Below are 17,788 nucleotides of genomic sequence, written 5' to 3'. Positions count from 1 at the left end.
AGCAACACTTGCATTGGACTTTATGTGAATAAGAAATAAAAGAACCCACTGAGAGTTGGGGATGGTTACATCTGGCATTACTTAGCTTAAATTAATATAGCATGCATGTATCATTCTAACTTAAAAATGATAATTCAAATACAAATAATTAAAAGTTAGTTTAAAAACTTCTGTGGAAAGCATGCTGCTGTCAAGTTTCTCTTCTAAACTTTCTATAATGCCACTGGGCTGCAACCAGGAGCAAGCCCATGAATTCTCTGATGAGGCGTAATAATCACTGCAGACAGAAGCGACCTCAGACTTTTAAGTTCTCATGGAAGACAAGAGACTTTAGCCAGCATGGCAAATCCTGGTAATTCCTGTCACAGGAAGGCAGAGTAAGCACCAGGGGTGCCACTTCTTGGGAATGGAGCAAAAAAAAAAAAGGCTGGCCTATACTTCACAATGTCCAGGGGGATTTTGAAGCTGCCATTGCATATGTAAGCACACGAACTCTCCATCTGATGTCTTCTGCCCAAGGACCATCTACAGGATGTATTAAGCTCTACCACTGAACATGTACTTAAATTTTGTCTCCCTTCAAAATATAAAAGCCCCAATAGTAGAAAATATTTTGTGCAGGGCAGATATTGTTTTAAAAGTGCACAGGAGGATGACTCTGGGAAATCTGGGTTCTAATTCTGGCTCTGTCACCAAAATAACTTGGTCAAAAGTCATGACCACCCTGGAAGTTATTTCCCTCATCTGTAAAATGAGAGTATTGGAATAGAACAGGTGAATGTCAAAGACATTCTAGCAGAAGATGTGTCTCCTTTAGTTCGTGACTTCGCCAACCTTGAATCCTTCATAAATGTTCAGTGTAAGAATGAAAGCACCACCGTGCTTGGAGCACAGGGTAGGAAATGTGGACGGCAGTGGACCAGCTAAGCTCAGCACTAAACTCCAAAAAGCTCTAAAACTGAGAACTCGTTTTGCTTGCAGAGTGAGAAGGGACTGAAGGGGGATGGGGATGGAGGGAAGAGCGAAGCAAGAGAGGATGAATGGCAAGTGTGGGGAAGGCATGCTTAGCCTCATTCACAACTGGACGTGATGTGGGCTCTGGCTGCCACTTAAGCAAATGGTTGTTTGCATTCCTCAATGCTGAAGGCGAACAAATGATGGTCCATCAGCAATGATACAGCACGTGAGGGTCTGGATAACCACCTGTGGCTGGCTGGGCAATCTGATAAAACATATGTATGACATTTCAGAGACTTGTAAGTCTCTGTGTGTAATGCAATGCCCACTTCAGCCCAAACTTCTGAACTTGCAGCAGATGCCCACGGCTCAGATGGCTTAGTTAATCCCCTTCACAAGGAGAGGGCAGGGGGTGGTGTGAGGGGGCAGGGTCCAGACAGGGAAAAGAACCACGGATGCAACGCAGAGACCTGCCTCTTTCCGTAATCCCCACATAAACCCCCTTCAAGCATCTCTCCCTTCAAAAGATGACCATACTTATCAAACCATCAAGAAAGGGGAGAAAACAAAACAAAACAAAACAACAACAACAACAAAAAACCCCACTTCCTTTCCTGAAATGCGTGCTAAATTCAGGGACCCAGGTCTAAAACTGTATCCCCAAGATCAGCCCAAATCTGGCCAAACATGATGTTTCTATTTGAAAGTTTTAACCTGCCTGAGAAAGCAGTTCTTACTTCACAAACTCAAATGCGCTGATTAAAAGTGAGTGCCACAAACACACACTCCAATTCCATCAAGAGCAAGTCAGAACCCACACCCGAGTTAACAGGAAACTCGGTGGAGAAGAGTCAGAGTCGCCACTGAAACAAAAGCCCGTGCTCTGAATGCCAGCTCAGCAGGCAGCGCTCGCCTTTTCAATGGGACTCGCTCTTTGATGTGTGTTTTTTAACCGCGACTTTCATGTGGTGACGGAAGAAGCTAGGAGCAAGGTGGTAGCATTATGTGAAGACCAATGCTTTCCGATGCCCTTTGCCCTGCAACAGCACCAGGCAGACAAAGCAGAACCACGTAGCCGGGAGAAGCCTACCTGTTTTTTAAAGAATATCTGTGCTAGCAGAATCTAACAGGGTGAGAAGGAGCACGCTCTTCAATGGCAGGAAAAAAATTTTGGTGGGGCCACTTAGAGAGAGAGATTTTGTTTAAAATGAGAGTTCACTTACAGCCTCACTTGGATCATAACCCAGATTAAAATTATCTGTGTCCAATTAGCTTAAAATAAAATGTCTCTGTGTGTGGCCAGTCTTTTGCACACTTATTTTCAGGAGAAGTCCCGGAACCTGGAGCCTTGGGAAACTATACAGGTGTGTCTCTTATTTTGCATAATCGAGACATTCTGGGGAAGCTGAGTGGATGTGAAGTGGTATTTTTACAGATGAGGCGCAGGCCACTTTTAAAGCCTGTCACTGAAAACTCTAGGTTTTGACGGGTAAACAGAACTTTTGATACTTCTGGTTTTGCCTAAGGAGGCTGATTTAACCCGAGGGATGTGAGCCCACTGTTTAGGGTTCTCTTAAGGCAGCAAGCGCCTACAGGGGAGCTTTTTAAGGCCACAAGAGGAAGGAGTCGGAAAGCACCTAATGCCATTAGGTAACTCTTAGCTGCTTCATGGAACCACGTACCACAGGACATTTTCTAGAACTGGGATGGTGGCTGTCTGTGCTGAGGAGCCCTGAGAGGGGGAGGGGTACTGTGTCCATACAGCAGGATGGGATGTGATTCAGGGTTACGTTCCCGCAGAGCCCACGCTCCCTGAAAGCCAAGAGTTCAGAAGGTGGTGGTCAAACGTGGTTCCCTTAGCTGGCATGAGAGACGCTCAGACGGAGCAAAGAGCCCCTCATGTCCTCAGGGGCCACGAGAGCTGGAAACCAACCGTTCAGAGCTGGACTGCTAAGAAAGCCGAACAAGTGGGAAGAAGACAAGACGAGGAAGAAGAAAAGGAAGAGCAGGAGAGGAGGAGACAAAGCCGCAGGACTCTTCAATATATAACAGTAAAGCCTGAAGGGACACGTGACTGAACTCGTGATTTTTTAAAGGATTGGTTACATGTGAACCATGAACAACGCCCTGGCCATTAGTATTAGGGGTCTGCCCACATCCCTTGCCCTATGCTCCATCCCATGAAGCTGAAGGAAAGTATTTTTAGAACAAATAAAAGAAAATACTACTTTTTACAGAAAGCAGCAAACTGAGTCACCAAGAGATGGCTAATTGAAAGCTGAAAAAGATATTTTGGATATTTCTCCATTATTTATTATGCCCAGTAAGCCACTGATGATACTGAAGTTGTAAGAGACTTTCCAGATTTTTGAAGCACACCTCCATTCTTCTGATGACAACAGCCTATGCTCTATAAGCCCCTGTGATGGCATTGATCCCACCATATTTCAGCAGGTTTTAGAGTTCCCAGTTCCCACTCATGAAGCACTAAAGGTGGCTCCTGCCCACCTTCCAGGCACCCCCCTGGTCCCACTGGCCCCACAGGAGGGTGCCTGGACATTCCTAGTTCTGCCTGCCCTCCCGCCCAGACACCAGCTTTCACTCCCTGCAGCCTCTGGGCAACTCTGACCTCACTTGTGAAACACAGCCCAGCTCTCCCCTTTCCTAGATCACCCTCACTGACTCCCTCCTTGGTTAAGGGCTCTCTCCTGCACATCCTCAGCCTCTAGAAGTTACCCTCCCCTGGCACACGTCCAGAGAAACTGCAACTACCTCTTTAAGTGTCCATCCCTGGCCAGCCTGGGAGCATTCTGGGGGTGGGGAGTGGGCCTTCGGCTATGTTGTCCCAGTGCCCTGCACAGTACCAGGCAGGCACCCACCTGTTACTGCTCAGAACTCGCTGCCACAGAGGAGCCAGCAGGTGGTTCCACTGCATCCCTTTGCTGCCCCATCTGGAGGCATCCTCTGACCCAAGCCAACGCGTTTTACGCTCCAAAAGCATGGAGCCCAGCAGTATGACGGGTTCTCTCATCTTTTTCGCCCCCGTTTGATGGGCTGTTCTTCATGAAGAAGGTAAAAGCAAGAAAGCGAATTAAATGGACAAACATCCTACTTCAGATTTGGATATTATATTGTCTTCAGAGAAGTGTTTCTAATGTTCTATGTTATAGAAGACCATCCACTGCCCACAGAAATGAAATGTCGGCACAAGCTTTACATTAAGTGAAGTGACACAAAACTGGAGAGAGGGTTTCTTGTGGTTTGAGGAAGGACAACTGAGGAGAGCTTCATTTAATGTTAAATAGTAAATACACAGACATCCAGGGACTCACCAGTGCACTGCGGGGTCCCCAAACTCATTTCAAACCCACACAGTGAAGCTACCAGGAAAAAAAATGGATATTTTCTCTGTTCCATGACCATCTGGCTAAAGGGTGCTAAACTCCGCAAAGCTCTTGCATTAGCAGAAGGCAGCCGATGCTTGGTGGACAGCAGATCTTTAAAATGCTGGGCACCTCTGAACAGAAGTCTCCCTCAGGCCTCTACACCTTTCATCACGGCCTTGCAAAGGCGCTCCTTAAAGTGTGCAGATCCTTAAGCCCTTGGTATTGACTGGGCTTTTCTGGTCTAAGGGCTCAGGGATCGAACCCTGCCCCTAGCCCCGCTCCTAGTCTGCCATAGCATCCTCATGGAACCCCAGGGGAAGGTGAGTGTATCACATGTTTCTCTGGGGGCAAGGGGAGCTAACTATCCAAAAGCACACTGCCTGCTCAGGACACACTGTGCATTGAAAACGTGTAAGTGCTCTTCCGCCTTCATGAAGAAAGTAAAAGGAAGAAAGCGAATTAAATGGACAAACATCCTACTTCAGATTTGGATATTATATTGTCTTCAGCGAAGTGTTTCTAATGTTCTTGAAGCTTGCCAATAATGAAAAGGGTATCCCCCCAATTGAAATCCAAGTAAATACACTGTAATTGGTTTAGAGTGCTTTTAATACTAGTGTTCTCACATTTTAAAACTCTTTTTCCCAAGTTTCAATAACATGTTCTTGAAAGATACACTCTCTAAGTAATTCTTTGTCCTCAGGAAAACACTCAAATCACTTTTTTAAACTGATGGTCTGGCATCCTTCCAGAACTGATTTAGAAGTTATGGCTCACACCCCTTGTCTGAGTCGTCTAACCTTGGCACATTCTGAAGTCCCAGGAATAGGGCTGGCAGTTGGGAAGGATGGCTATAAAAAGAGAGAGCTGCTTGTATCCAGCTCTGTTCAGCAAATTTTGCTTTCATGAAAATCCTAGAGAGTCCAGAAGACATTGCCAAGATACCTACAGGATTGCACTAACCTGTCAGACCATTCCACATGCCAGCACCCTTGAAACAATTAAAATCTGTAGAGTGCTTTATAGCTTGTGAACACTTTCATATCCATTATCTTATTTGATCAATATCATAAACTGGAAAATATGCAGAGCAAATATGATTACCCCCACTTGACAGATAAAGATACTGAGGCTCAGAGGGAGTTATGTTCAGGGTTACTCAGCTCATTAATGCCTGAGCTGAGAAAGAAACTCAGTCTCCAGGCAGCCGGTTTGGTTCTCTTTCCACTGTATCATGCTGCCTCCTGAGAAGCCTTTGGCTCCAGCCCATCAGTTTCCAATCTGCTTCTGATGATGGCTAGATTGCTCGTAGCACTGGTCACACTGGACCAAAGAGAAGAGATCATGGTCACAGTGAGGAATGCCACCTCCAAGCAGAATTCAAGTAGGCTTTAGAGATATCGATAGAGGAAAAAGCTGCTTTACCCACAGCATCTTAAAACTCCAGCACAAGCACTCATCATTTTCACTAATGTGCAATTTCTCTCAAAGCTCTTTAGAGTTAGGGGGTTGCTTTGCCTACTGTGAGAAAGGCATCCACCAAGCTAAATTGGGCCCTCGGGCATGCACCCAGCTTTCTCAGAAGCCAATACTGTTTAGATGGAGTCCGTCCATGCACATCTCCCAGGATGGTTTTAGACAGCCTATGAGTATACTTTATCTCCTTTAAAACAAGTAACCTAGAAAATGAAATAACACATATTAGATTAAGCTCTGTCCCATTTGGCTAATTCAGAAGTTAATGGGAGGTCTCTTTTGGTCATTGGTATTGGCAGAGACACATTTAGTGAAACTCTCGTGGGAACCTCACACAGGTACAGTAGCAGCTCTTACCCATAAATTAAGACTGGCATGTAAAGGCAGCTTTTTCCTCTCAAAGAGGGTGCCATTCGGGTTTCTCTTGACAAAGGCCCTGCTTGCCAAACGCCCCCCCAAAATACGAAGAATAAGAGAGATAGGGCAGGGGAAAGAGATAAGGAGAGAGGCGGGTGTTGGAGGCGGCGGTGGTAGAGAGTGTTATCTTTGAAATCAGAACACAAAGTGGAGAGAGAAGATGGGTCAGATCATGAACATACAATGGTGGGGCCCACTGTGCATGAGGATTAGGGAAACAAACAATTAATTTCACCTCCTTGAACCATGTGCAGTACCAGCACATGGACCATTTATATTGGAGATTTAATACAGAACACTGATCTATAATTATTCCCTGACAAAAATGTTAACTTTAATAATAGTATAAGCATTTAAAAAAAATCAAGCTTGACTCTTTAATAACTTAAATCCCAGTCTCTATTTTCAAGCAAATATATCCAGAATCAAATCATTCCCTGAAAACACATTCTGTCTAATCATTTCTATGATCTCCTTTTCTGCCACAGAATTGATGAAGCTATTCCACCTGCCTGACACTTTTCCAGGAGTGAGGCCTCTCTGATAAAGAATAAAAAATGCAACGTCCTCCTCACCTCCCTCTCAAATGCACGCACCATGATGAGAAGGCAGTTCATATTGGGAACTGTCAAATCACTTTATGTCATATTTTTGTATTTGTATTTATAAATGGAGAAGGTCTGTAGTTTTTTTTTATTGTATTATGTTACTGTTTTTCTCTATTTTTGGTATCAGTAATGCTAGCATCATAAAATTAGGTAGTTTTCAATATTTTTCTATATTTAAGAATCATTTTAAATCAATCGGACTTTGAAGGTCCCAGGACTTGTTTCGGTACTTACAATTTTAATTAACTGATTTTTTTATTGAAGTATAGTCAATCTGCAATGTTGTGTTTATTTTCGGTGTAGAGCAAGTACTTACACTTTTAATACAGTACATCACTTTTTAAAGTTGCACTTAGTTAGTTACTTAGTTTCATCTACTGCTTTATTTCTTTCTAATTATTCTCAAACAATTTTGGTAATTTATATATTTTCCAAAATATTGAGGTTTTCAAACTTTGGAACACAACTTTGCATGATTCTGTTATGATTTTTATTGTCCTTGAATATATTCTTAATTTAATGCTCTCATTTCTAACTTTGTTTCTGGCTTCCCCTTTTATTAAACTGACAAAGTTTCACTAATCAGTAAAATAATTTACAAAAACAAGTTAATAAATAATTTATTGTTATAGATACTGTATATTCATATCTAAATACAATTTATATGATAAATATAACTATTATATTATTTTACAAATAAAATTAAGTAGTCTTTCCTAATACCTAGAGATGATTAATCACTTTCACTATTTTTAGGTTTCTGATTCTCTCATTGTTTTTATCTTTATTATTCACTTCCTCATGGTTTAATTTCCAGAGTTTTACTTTTAATTCATTTATAATTATATTTTTATTTAGTTCCCCAAGGGAATGAAATATTGAAGGCTACTACTTCACCTCTGAGTATAGCTTTGGCTGACTTATAAATTTTGATATATAGCATTCTCATATTTATTGTTTACTGAATCATGCACAGTTTTAAATTTTTCATGTTGTTTGAGCCATAAATTAGGTCCAATTGTCTAAAATTACAAAAGTAATCTTTTTTAAAAAGCACTATACAATAGCCAGAAGAGAAAATAACTATTTATTCTTAATCACATTGATTCCAGTTAAGAGGAGAGTACTTGTTACCATAATCTGCTATTTATTAGAACCTCAGTTTTTAATCAGGTAGTTTTGTCTATATGCACATTGACACATTATCCTACTTTGATTTTTTGGGAGTTTGGGACTAAGTTCTAGAGCATAGAAATTAAGAAACTAAGGACTTCAAAGAGAATTTTCTATGTATAATATTTTTACTAAAATTCCCAATGAAAACAGAAAAAAATGGACCAACAATTTTCACATATTATTACAATAAAGAAGGGTAAGGGTGTTTTAAATAGAGGACTATAGACAAGAGCAACAGAAAAAAGGAAAAGTGAAATGAAGGTCATTTATGCCCAAGTGATACAACATAGCTTCAAAATGAGTTCCTAATATATGAATTGCTATGTGTTTCACTTTGTTATTTTCTACCTTCCTCCCTCTTTTCTATCACTTCCTTTCTTCCTTTTCTTCCTCCATCCCTATGCCCCCCACCCACTTCAATAGTGCTCACAAACCACTTTTAGTGAGGAGAGCTGACATCCTTCATTGGATTTGGGGTCTGATTTATGTAAAAGAATCAGCTGTATTCACCCACGTCCCACTCACAATCTGCCACTATTCTAGTCATCAGAAATAGAGTCTCCATCATTCCCTAAATGGAATGGAGTCTCTCCTTTTCTCAGCATAATTTCCCCGTCTTAACAGCATGGCCACAGTCCAACTAGGAAGCAGGTTATCTCCCTCCCACCCCACTTGGGGATGATTGTTATAAAATACTGAAAGTTAGCGCAAAACATTGAAACTGCCTAAAACATCCTGGAAGGAACATTAAACAATAACTTAGTGAAAGGAAATGGTCTAACTGCAATAGGCCAGGGAGTCAAATGCCTGTTAGGCACAAAACTCCAATGAAAGCAAAGCAGAGGGCTGACTAAAAAGCAGGAAGCTGGTCCTACAGCCTATTCAACCCTAGGACTCAAGCACTGGCCGGCATCTCACCAAGCAGCCTCGTGGATGGGTAACAAACTCCATTTAACAAATGAAGACTATGAGCATTAGATAGATAAAATGACTTTCCCAGAAGTCAGAGCTGTGATTTGTGTCCAGGACTTCAGATCACAGCCCTACTACATCTCAGGTACATCTGCCACCTTTTTAGAATCAGCTCCACCAGAAAAGATCTATTTCCTGGCCCTCTGTGCAGATGCGCTTCTCTGTGTCTAGACCTCTGGTCTAACTGCTGCAGACTCTGGAATGTTCTCTCTCCCTATTTCACACCCTGTGTCTAAATTCCACACATTCTTCAGGGAGGAGGCCAAGTCTCATCTCTGCCACATGTCTCTCCATGTGATTTCAGCCTCCCCTACTCTTCCCTCGCTGTGGTTGACTTAGCAATGAACCACGCTTTGGCTTATGACTGTAAGTGGCTTGAGGGCAGGTGCTGTGGGGTTCAGAGTGGATATAGTGGATACAGAGCACCAGTGGAGCGGTATGCCACAAATCCCAGAAGGTTTTAGTTACTGAAGAGCAACATGTGAGGAAAAAAAAGAACACTGAAAACAAGAGAAACCAAGAAGTCAGTCAACTGCAATCTGTCAACTGAGACAGCCCATCAGTTAGGAATGCCTACGAAACTGATCAGGGCAAATATTCCAAGACACTATCTTCCCTTAAGAATTCACTTCCAATAAATCACTCTTTATATAAAATTCCAGTACTTACCATTGTATCTTTACCTCACACAGATGCATTGCCTAATGTCAACAAAAACTTCCCTAAATGGTTATTCTAAGTATCTAGTACTTTGTCAGTAATTAGGTGGGTTTTGAGGATTTAACCTGAAGTTTTTATTAGGATCTGAATCTTACTTTCAGATGCTTTTTTCATGGTACTCTGAATTTTCCAACTTTATGTGCATATTTTAATCAATATTTTAACACTTTACATAATGTTTGAGAGACTGCATCATTTTTCCAATTTTCTCCCAGAGGACAATGACAGTTTTTCTTGTGCTTTTAAAGTATCCACAAAATACATTAGTTATATTAGATATTGAGTTTATTTCCTTTCTCAGTAAATAAAAGAGAAAAAATTTCTCCAATTTTCTAAAAATTGCAATTGTCACACAGGCACAACCAAACAGGTCCAAAATTTACACAGCACTAAGAGATCCTGTCCTGTGTTTGCACGCCCAGCCTAACCCAACCTTTATTCTACTGTGATATGTGAGAAAATTCTGACATCTTTCTAATTTGTATTGTTCTCCTTCCCTGTCTGTGCCTAGTTAGTAGGCAGGGAATCTAATTCCCTAGGAAGCATATTATCTGAAACTTACAATCTGTATATGCCACAATGTTTAATTTTTTTTCTAAGTTTCCCCTCATCCTTTCTGTCGATACCTATTTTTAAAAGTCATTATTGCCTTCCAGCTGTCCAAATTTTCATCTCATTTTTCTCTTAAAAACTGACTTAAAGCAGGAGGTCAATATCTCAGCCATCATTAATTTCATGCCCTCCTCTTCTCATTTATTCACTGGTCTTTTTTCTCTAGAGGATCCCCCCTCCTTTTTTTCCCCCTTGATACGTTTATAAAAGGTCTCTTTACTCCACCTAACCTCTTTTACTAGCTGTATCTCATTTCCCACTTTTGCGCACCTTATCTTTTCTTTGCTAACTTTAAGTCGTTCTGTCTATTTTTATACAGTTCCTGCCTCCTCCACTCCCAGGGCAATTGTCCTGTTACACATGGATCTCGAGCAGCCCTTGGGGATGGCAGACTGTATTTTTACTGGAATTCTAGAGGCAGAGGGGCCCTGCTTCCCCCGTGCTCTGCCCGGTTCTCTCACTGCCACAGACGGAGAGAGGCTTCTGAGCTCTAATTATATTGTCTTGGGCTACTTCTCACCTATCTCCAATTATGAATCTTAATACTTACTCCCATTGTATCATACATATTAGATTTCCTCCCAATGTGTTTTTCAACTAGGAATAGTACCTTGTAGGGTTGTTATCAATGATCACATTTCTAAATAGGCAGTGGAGAGAATGAAAATGATTTACTCTATTAGGGTGAGGTCATTTGCATACTGTTAAGTGATTTGCATGCTGTGTTTCGGCGGCTTCCCTAGGTTCATCCCTTCCTAACAAAGTGTAGCTTATTTTGCTCACTATAAAACAGTCCTTTATTTTCCTCTCTCACACCACCCTCTCCCACTGGAGAATAACACCCACTAACACAAGCGTGACATTGCAAGGTAGTCTCTATCTTCTGAGCTAATGTTCTCTTTGGCATAATTCATCATCCCCTCTGATTTTTCAGGGATGGTGACAATGGTGACTCCCCTAATATCTGAATGAAGTCCTCCATAAATATTTTGCTGAGTGATTGATATCTCCTCTAGTTATTTTTCTCACACCTCTTCCCCTCCGAATATAACAGATGGGATTCCATCATCAGAAGCAGATGCTGTGGAAAAAGTATCAGGAGCCCAGAAGCCCTCGTTCCAGCCCCAGCTCTCCCGTTAACTACCTCTGCGATCTCCTCAAGTCACTTAACCTCTCTGGGCCTCCATTTCCATGTCTGTAAATTGGAGATGAAAATACCTTCTTCAGAGACATACTAAGGTGATCAGAAAAGATACATTTATAAAAGTGTTTCCTAATATAAAGTAGTTTGATACTTGGAATTTTGATACCTCTTAGCTAAGCCATGTAGACTTTTCAAAATCGGATGAAATATAAATTATTTGTTTCACCCACTCCCACTCCCTCCTTCTTAGCTTTGCATAGTTATAAACAAACAAGCACACTTCTAGGAAGGTCAGTTACATTTTGAGAAATTTTGAATGGTGAATTGTTCAAACACTGAACAAAAGGATGATTTTAACCACTCCCACCTCCATCCTCTTCCAAGTCTCACTAGCAACCACATTCTCCACCTTTATTTATATAACTTATGCGGGACCCTGCAGGGAGAAGCAGGGCTCTTGTTTGATTTTTGACTGAGCCTCATTCATTGAAGTAAGGTGTCAGGGCTGCCTGTGGATCTGGAAAGCATTTGGGAAGTAAGAAGCAGACAAATGTAAATCTTTTAAACCCCTGTGATAAGCAAACTCTCCTCAGTTCAACATATAAATATAAACACTAAATCAAATCAGATGCTTATACATTTTTTAATCCCATCATAAAACATTTTGTTTTGACAGCTTGGTAATGTAAAGTAAAAACACCGACAGCCAAAAGAATCAGCATCTTTGCCTGCTACTACCTGAAAGTCTTTCCTGTATATAAATAGCAAAAAAAAAAAAAAAAAAAAAAAAAAAAGTATGTTTATGTAAAGGGAAACACTGATTTACTAGAACTGATTGCTTCATAGTCTAATTACTTTTCAACTGGCTGTTCCAAATTAAGATGTCATTGATGGCTTTTGGTGATATATTTCATTTTAAGCAAATTTATTCTATAATAGAGCACATCATAATGGAAAGCAGAGTTCCCACTCTTCCCTCCTCTTTGTAGCCTGATATCTTGACAAGTAAATTAAATTTAGCAGTTAAAATGCTTCCATTAGTAATTTTATTAAGTTAATTAAAGAATCTCTCTTTCTGAATTTTAACTACCTTCCTTTCAGAACAATGTTGATTTCTTTTTTTTTCTTTTTCTAATTTCATGTATTTAGACACTGTGATATATTCTAGGACCAATCAACAACTCTATCAGTATCACATTTCTATGGGCAAGATGCTACCAAGCAAGTCAAGGAAGAAGAAAAAAAAAAAAAACCCTCCAAAGTCTGAAAGAGATGATCTGTTTCATATCACAGAAGAACTGGGGTTTTAATATCTTAAAAGAGGGAGGAAGAGAAAAAGGGTGAGACGAAAATATATTTTTTAGGCTATTTGTGTTCCTAGGAAAAAGCAGAACTAACCAGTGTCTCCATACATATAGGGTAAATCATAAATAGTTCAAGTAGTGTTTAGTTCATAGATGGAAGTAGAAAAACTAACTCTTTTTTCTTACTCAGTAAGTGTTCAAGTAGTACTGAGCAAGATTCTGCAGCTGGAGAAGCACAAGTTAAATGAAGTCTTGGGGCCTCTCCAGGGTATGGTATTTTGAAAGAAACCAAATATTTCTAAGAGATTTAGAGCAAAAAGAGCTGTCTCATTGACCGTTGCCCTTTTCATGTGGTTGGTGTTCCTAAACTCAGGAATTACAGAAGGCATTTTTAGAACTGGAAGGGAATGTAGAGAAAATGTTATCTTATCCTACGTGAAAGGTAAGGAAACTGAGGGCCTGGGATTAGTATCATCGCCACCACCAATAATCATAACAGCAACTATAACAAAGGTGGCTATTTATTGAACTCATCGCTGTGAAGCTGCATATGCATTATCTCGTTAAAAAGCCCCATGAAGGGATCCTCTGAATGTCCCAACTTTATAGATAAGAGAAATAATGCCTAACAAAGATTAAGTAACTTGTGCAAAATCTGTATATGACTCCAAAGTCCCACATCTGTAACTTGTTCACATCACTACCTTAGATAAATGACTTGGGATCGTACGACTAGTCAGTGCTTTCTCCAGAGTTAAAGCTCAGGACACCTGCTTCCCTTGTAAAGAGCTCTGCTCTTTACAAATTAGTCCATATGAGGAGAGCTGGAAATCCAGTGGTTGGGGCTGAGACGTGGGCACTGAGAAGACACTATGATTTATTTCAAAAGGAACCTCATGGCCAAGGTGCCTCGTGGAATATTTGCTTTACGGGTAAAACGTTACCAACGTCTGTGTCCATGTGTTTAGACCCAAAGTGACATTTCATTTAAAAACAGGAAGTCCACCTTTCACTCATTCATTGAAGAAATAGAGATCTAAGAATACAGGCCACGGCAATTACTATTAACACTTCCCATCTGATCTCATTTTCTAACACCCTCCACCCACCCCCACTGGCCGTTGACCTTGAATAGCCCACTCTGAGAGCTTGAATGCTTACTGCTCAAACCCCATCATCCCTCTCCAAGGCACTCCTTCCACTTCCTAAAATCCTCATGCTACATCCTTGCTGAGTACAGTTGTTCACATTCACCCCTCAGATACCACCCCACCCACTTCTGCCCTTTTCCTTTGTGGGACTGAATGCCTTTCATAGCCATGTTCCAAGTTTACTGCTTTTCTCATGAGAATAGCATGGCTTTTTTCCTTTCTATCCTTTCCCCATTCTTCAGATTCTGTTTCAAAAAAAAAAAAAAAAAAAAAAAAGCCTAAGAACAGAATCTGGCAACTCATAGATGCTTCCTGACAGAACAGAATAGATGAAGCCACTAAACCATTTGATAGTTCAGATGGGAGAAAAGACTGAGAACACTTCATTCATATATATGTATCCCTTCCCTCTTTTTTCACACCGGGAAAAGCTAAAATGCAAATGTCTACCCCAGATGATCTTTGTATATTCTGGAGGGCCCACCCCTCCCCTCCCTCCCTCTCTCCCTGCCTCCCTCCCTTCCTTCCTTCCCTTCTTCCTTCCCTCCATCCCCTCTTTTCCTTCCTTCCTTCCCAACATCAAGATAAACTAGGACTGACAACTTTATTGCCCTTTGCCCCTGATTTGATCCCTTGTCATCCTGGATATAGGTTTTCAAGTTGGCACTCCACAATTTCTGAAGCACAAGAAATTGGCAAATGTTCCTGGGAGTTTTTGTGAAGGATGCTTCCTTTATTAAGCATACCTCTCCCCCAAAATGATGTCTTTAGAAAGAATCTAGCACTCTGCAATATCACTATAATTAATAGCTAGACAGACAGACCCAGAGGAAAAAGAGACTGGATCACCCAATATGTTTTTCGAATTAGAAATGGCCCTCCCTGCCCTGCCCCTTAACTGAGAAAGCCTGGAAGCACATCTTCTGTATACCTGACCACAGAGCAAACATGTTTCATTAGAAATTTACCTCTTACTCCTTGATGTCCTGCCAGTCATATTGTATCTATTCTTTGGTGAGGACCTTTTTCAATTATATTGAAGATCTTCTTGTTTTTTATTTGGATTTCAAGTCCAGTAGTGAAATCTGTTTCGTATTTATAATCAGTTTTCAGCTCTGGAAGGAGCCCAAATTGGTAAGTCCCTGTGAGTGAAAAAGGGGGAAAAATCAATTTAATTAGGCAATCTGAGCTTATAGAAGATGAGCAAAGATAACTCAAAGGGGAAAGATCTGCAAAAATCAACATTATGTCGTCTCCTCCCACCCCAGTCATGCTGACCCAGCTTTCAACCTGGAAAGTGGTCAATTAAATGTACAGAACCACAAAAGAGCCATTGGGATTGTGAAATTATGTGGCAAAATCCCTATTATTTGTCTCATGAAAAGAAAAATGAGCGATTTTAAAATAAAATACCAGTGAAAAGATGTAACAAGTTTGATGTAGTCAACATAGTCGGCCACAGTTGTGAAAGATTCGATAAGCTTATTCTTACTTGTCCTTCACCCTGGAGGCTTCTGAAGAGGCCTGAATATCTGGCTTATAGTGAGTGATGCTACTTGAAATGAAAAGCAAGGAGATTGCAAATCGCTCTTCTGCACAGGCTTGGAATAAGCTACCGCACGGCTGATGGACAGATTCAGGTATTTAAGTGAGTGTGATTTCCAAGCAACAATTTCTAAACCTTACATTGTCGTTGACCTCCATCACATGATTGGACATGTTTACGAAGGCACACGCAGTAGAATGAAATACACTTGAGAAAAATACTGAAGTCATTTTCCAACACCACAGCAGTTTTACTGCAAAATGAAGCCATGTTACCCCCATCACCAATAAGGTCCACCTTTGCACCGTTCTTCTGCTTAATGGTCTGAGTCCATTCTATCAGAGGAACTTTCTGTTTCGGGAATCCAGCTATGGATTTGGTTGGAAGAAACCAAATGAGGTAGATAATCTGATATGTGTGCTCAGTAAGGCTAAGTAAACCAAGAAAGGATTTGAAGAAATGGTACAAGACTATACTTTGTCTTCCATTTGTCCTCTCTCTTTTCTTCTTAAAGTAAAAGATACCAGGAGAGTAAAAATCATCCCCAAATAATTATTTTCCCTGTTATCTGATTGGCCAGAAAGCAAAAGCAAATCACCCAATTAGCAGACTTTTAAATCAAACACAATTAACTATACATTGAAATATATGTTCAACAATTGCATGTTCAATTAAATAGCTAAAAGCAATTGAAAACCTCAACTGCACACTGAAGCTGCCTAGGTCTGCTCAGATTTCCTGCTTCTTCATGAAGGTCCAAGATAGTCGCTTCCTCGAAAATTAAAAGCAGAAATTTTTGTTGTCTAGTAGGCACTCCTAAAAAGCTTTACTATAAATTCAATCAAATATTTGCACTAAATCTTTTCTTAAATTGTAAGAGAGAAAAATAAAATAATACTAAAAAGGCAAAGACTATTTTTCACGGTCACTAATTAGGGCAATGGTTTTCCCTGGTCCAGCCTCACTTTCTCTCTAAATTATATCAGAATCATTTCTGGGGACTCCTATTTCATCTATTCCTTAGTTATATTCTGTGATACATTCCATACATATATGCAGTTTTACTTAGGCAGTTGAAGCTATTTCCATTTGACCCATTGGTGAGAAAATAGTGTTGATAACAGCCATTAGTTAGCACAGCTATCTGCAAGTATAGCCATTCCAATTGCTGGCAACCTAGTGGTGAAATTTTTCACATTCCACCAAACTGTATAATGACTTACATACACATCTATTAGACTATAAGATACTCCAAGGCGGAGACCATTTTATGCATCTTTAAATCATTATACCATTTGCCATAATACTGGGCATATTGGTCTTAAACGGTTCTGTCATTTCTTAATGGAAATAACAGAATGAATGAACGAAGCAGGGAATTAATATTTAAATACGGACAATGATTAGTTGTGTTTTAGTCACCCTATACAGAGAACTGTCTGGAGGAGTTTTCATGGAGTGACAGAGAAGCTTGGCTGACTATTATTGGAGAACACGTTGACTGTTGGATGGAGATAGTTCACCAAGGAAGCAGATTTTGACCCTTCAAGAACTTCAATGTGATGATGAGCTTATGACAGTTCTAAAAGCCAACATACGGTCGGTGGCCAGATTGTGGTTCTGGACTGAGAGGCTTCCATTTGGAAGGCAGACAAGCATTTGAATTATGGGTCTAATGAAAGTGTCAATAGCAATCCTGTTACTGGAGGAGCTGTAAAACCCTGCTTAATGAACTAGGCAGGGACACAAAAACACAATGGTCTAAAATGTACTGTATGAGAAAATGATAATTAGCCCAGATTTCATGTACAAGATAAAATGCAGAGGGATGATATTACCACTGAGCAATATTATAGCTCTTTAGGGGACTGTTTTGTTAACAGGGTTTGGCTCAGCCTTTCTGATCCTCCTTGTATGCATGAAGATGTACTACCCAGTCGTGAGCTGTGAGTTGGGGAAGGATGTCAGACGGCAAAATTCCTATCATAGACGCTGACAAATGTTAATGACAAAAAAAAAGGGTCTTGGCCTCAGTAAGGGTTCGTTCTTATTTAGGAGCTTTATGTAACACAGATGAGAAGACACATGGCTTCCCCCATAAGAGGAATGGGGGTGAAAGGGAAACTCATTCTCTAACCTTGAAGTCTACTTTCCTAGACCACTGAACATCAACCAGCAAAGTAAGGCAAGATGAGGCTGGATCTGGAGTGGGCAACAGCTACTTACTTACACCCTAAGAGTCAGGGAGATCCTGAGGCAGCCCCGAGTACAGAAGAGAGCAATGAACTTGGAGTCAGGGCGCTGTGACTCCAGTCTTAG

General features: G+C 40.6%; 1 long non-coding RNA gene across 1 annotated transcript in view; it reads right to left on the bottom strand.

The window, feature by feature from the left end:
* LOC123615917 (uncharacterized) overlaps positions 1-17,788 on the bottom strand; it is a 489,917-nt gene that overhangs the window by 99,117 nt on the left and 373,012 nt on the right. The window contains exon 3 of the long non-coding RNA XR_012498976.1: positions 14,892-15,065. This is a non-coding gene — a long non-coding RNA (uncharacterized LOC123615917). The remainder of the gene's footprint in view (positions 1-14,891; positions 15,066-17,788) is intronic.

Source organism: Camelus bactrianus, chromosome 15, assembly GCF_048773025.1.
Source record: "Camelus bactrianus isolate YW-2024 breed Bactrian camel chromosome 15, ASM4877302v1, whole genome shotgun sequence".
Classification (NCBI taxonomy): Eukaryota; Metazoa; Chordata; class Mammalia; order Artiodactyla; family Camelidae; genus Camelus; species Camelus bactrianus.
The sequence above is the reverse complement of the archived record's forward strand: the minus strand, read 5'-3'. Positions and strand labels throughout refer to the sequence as shown.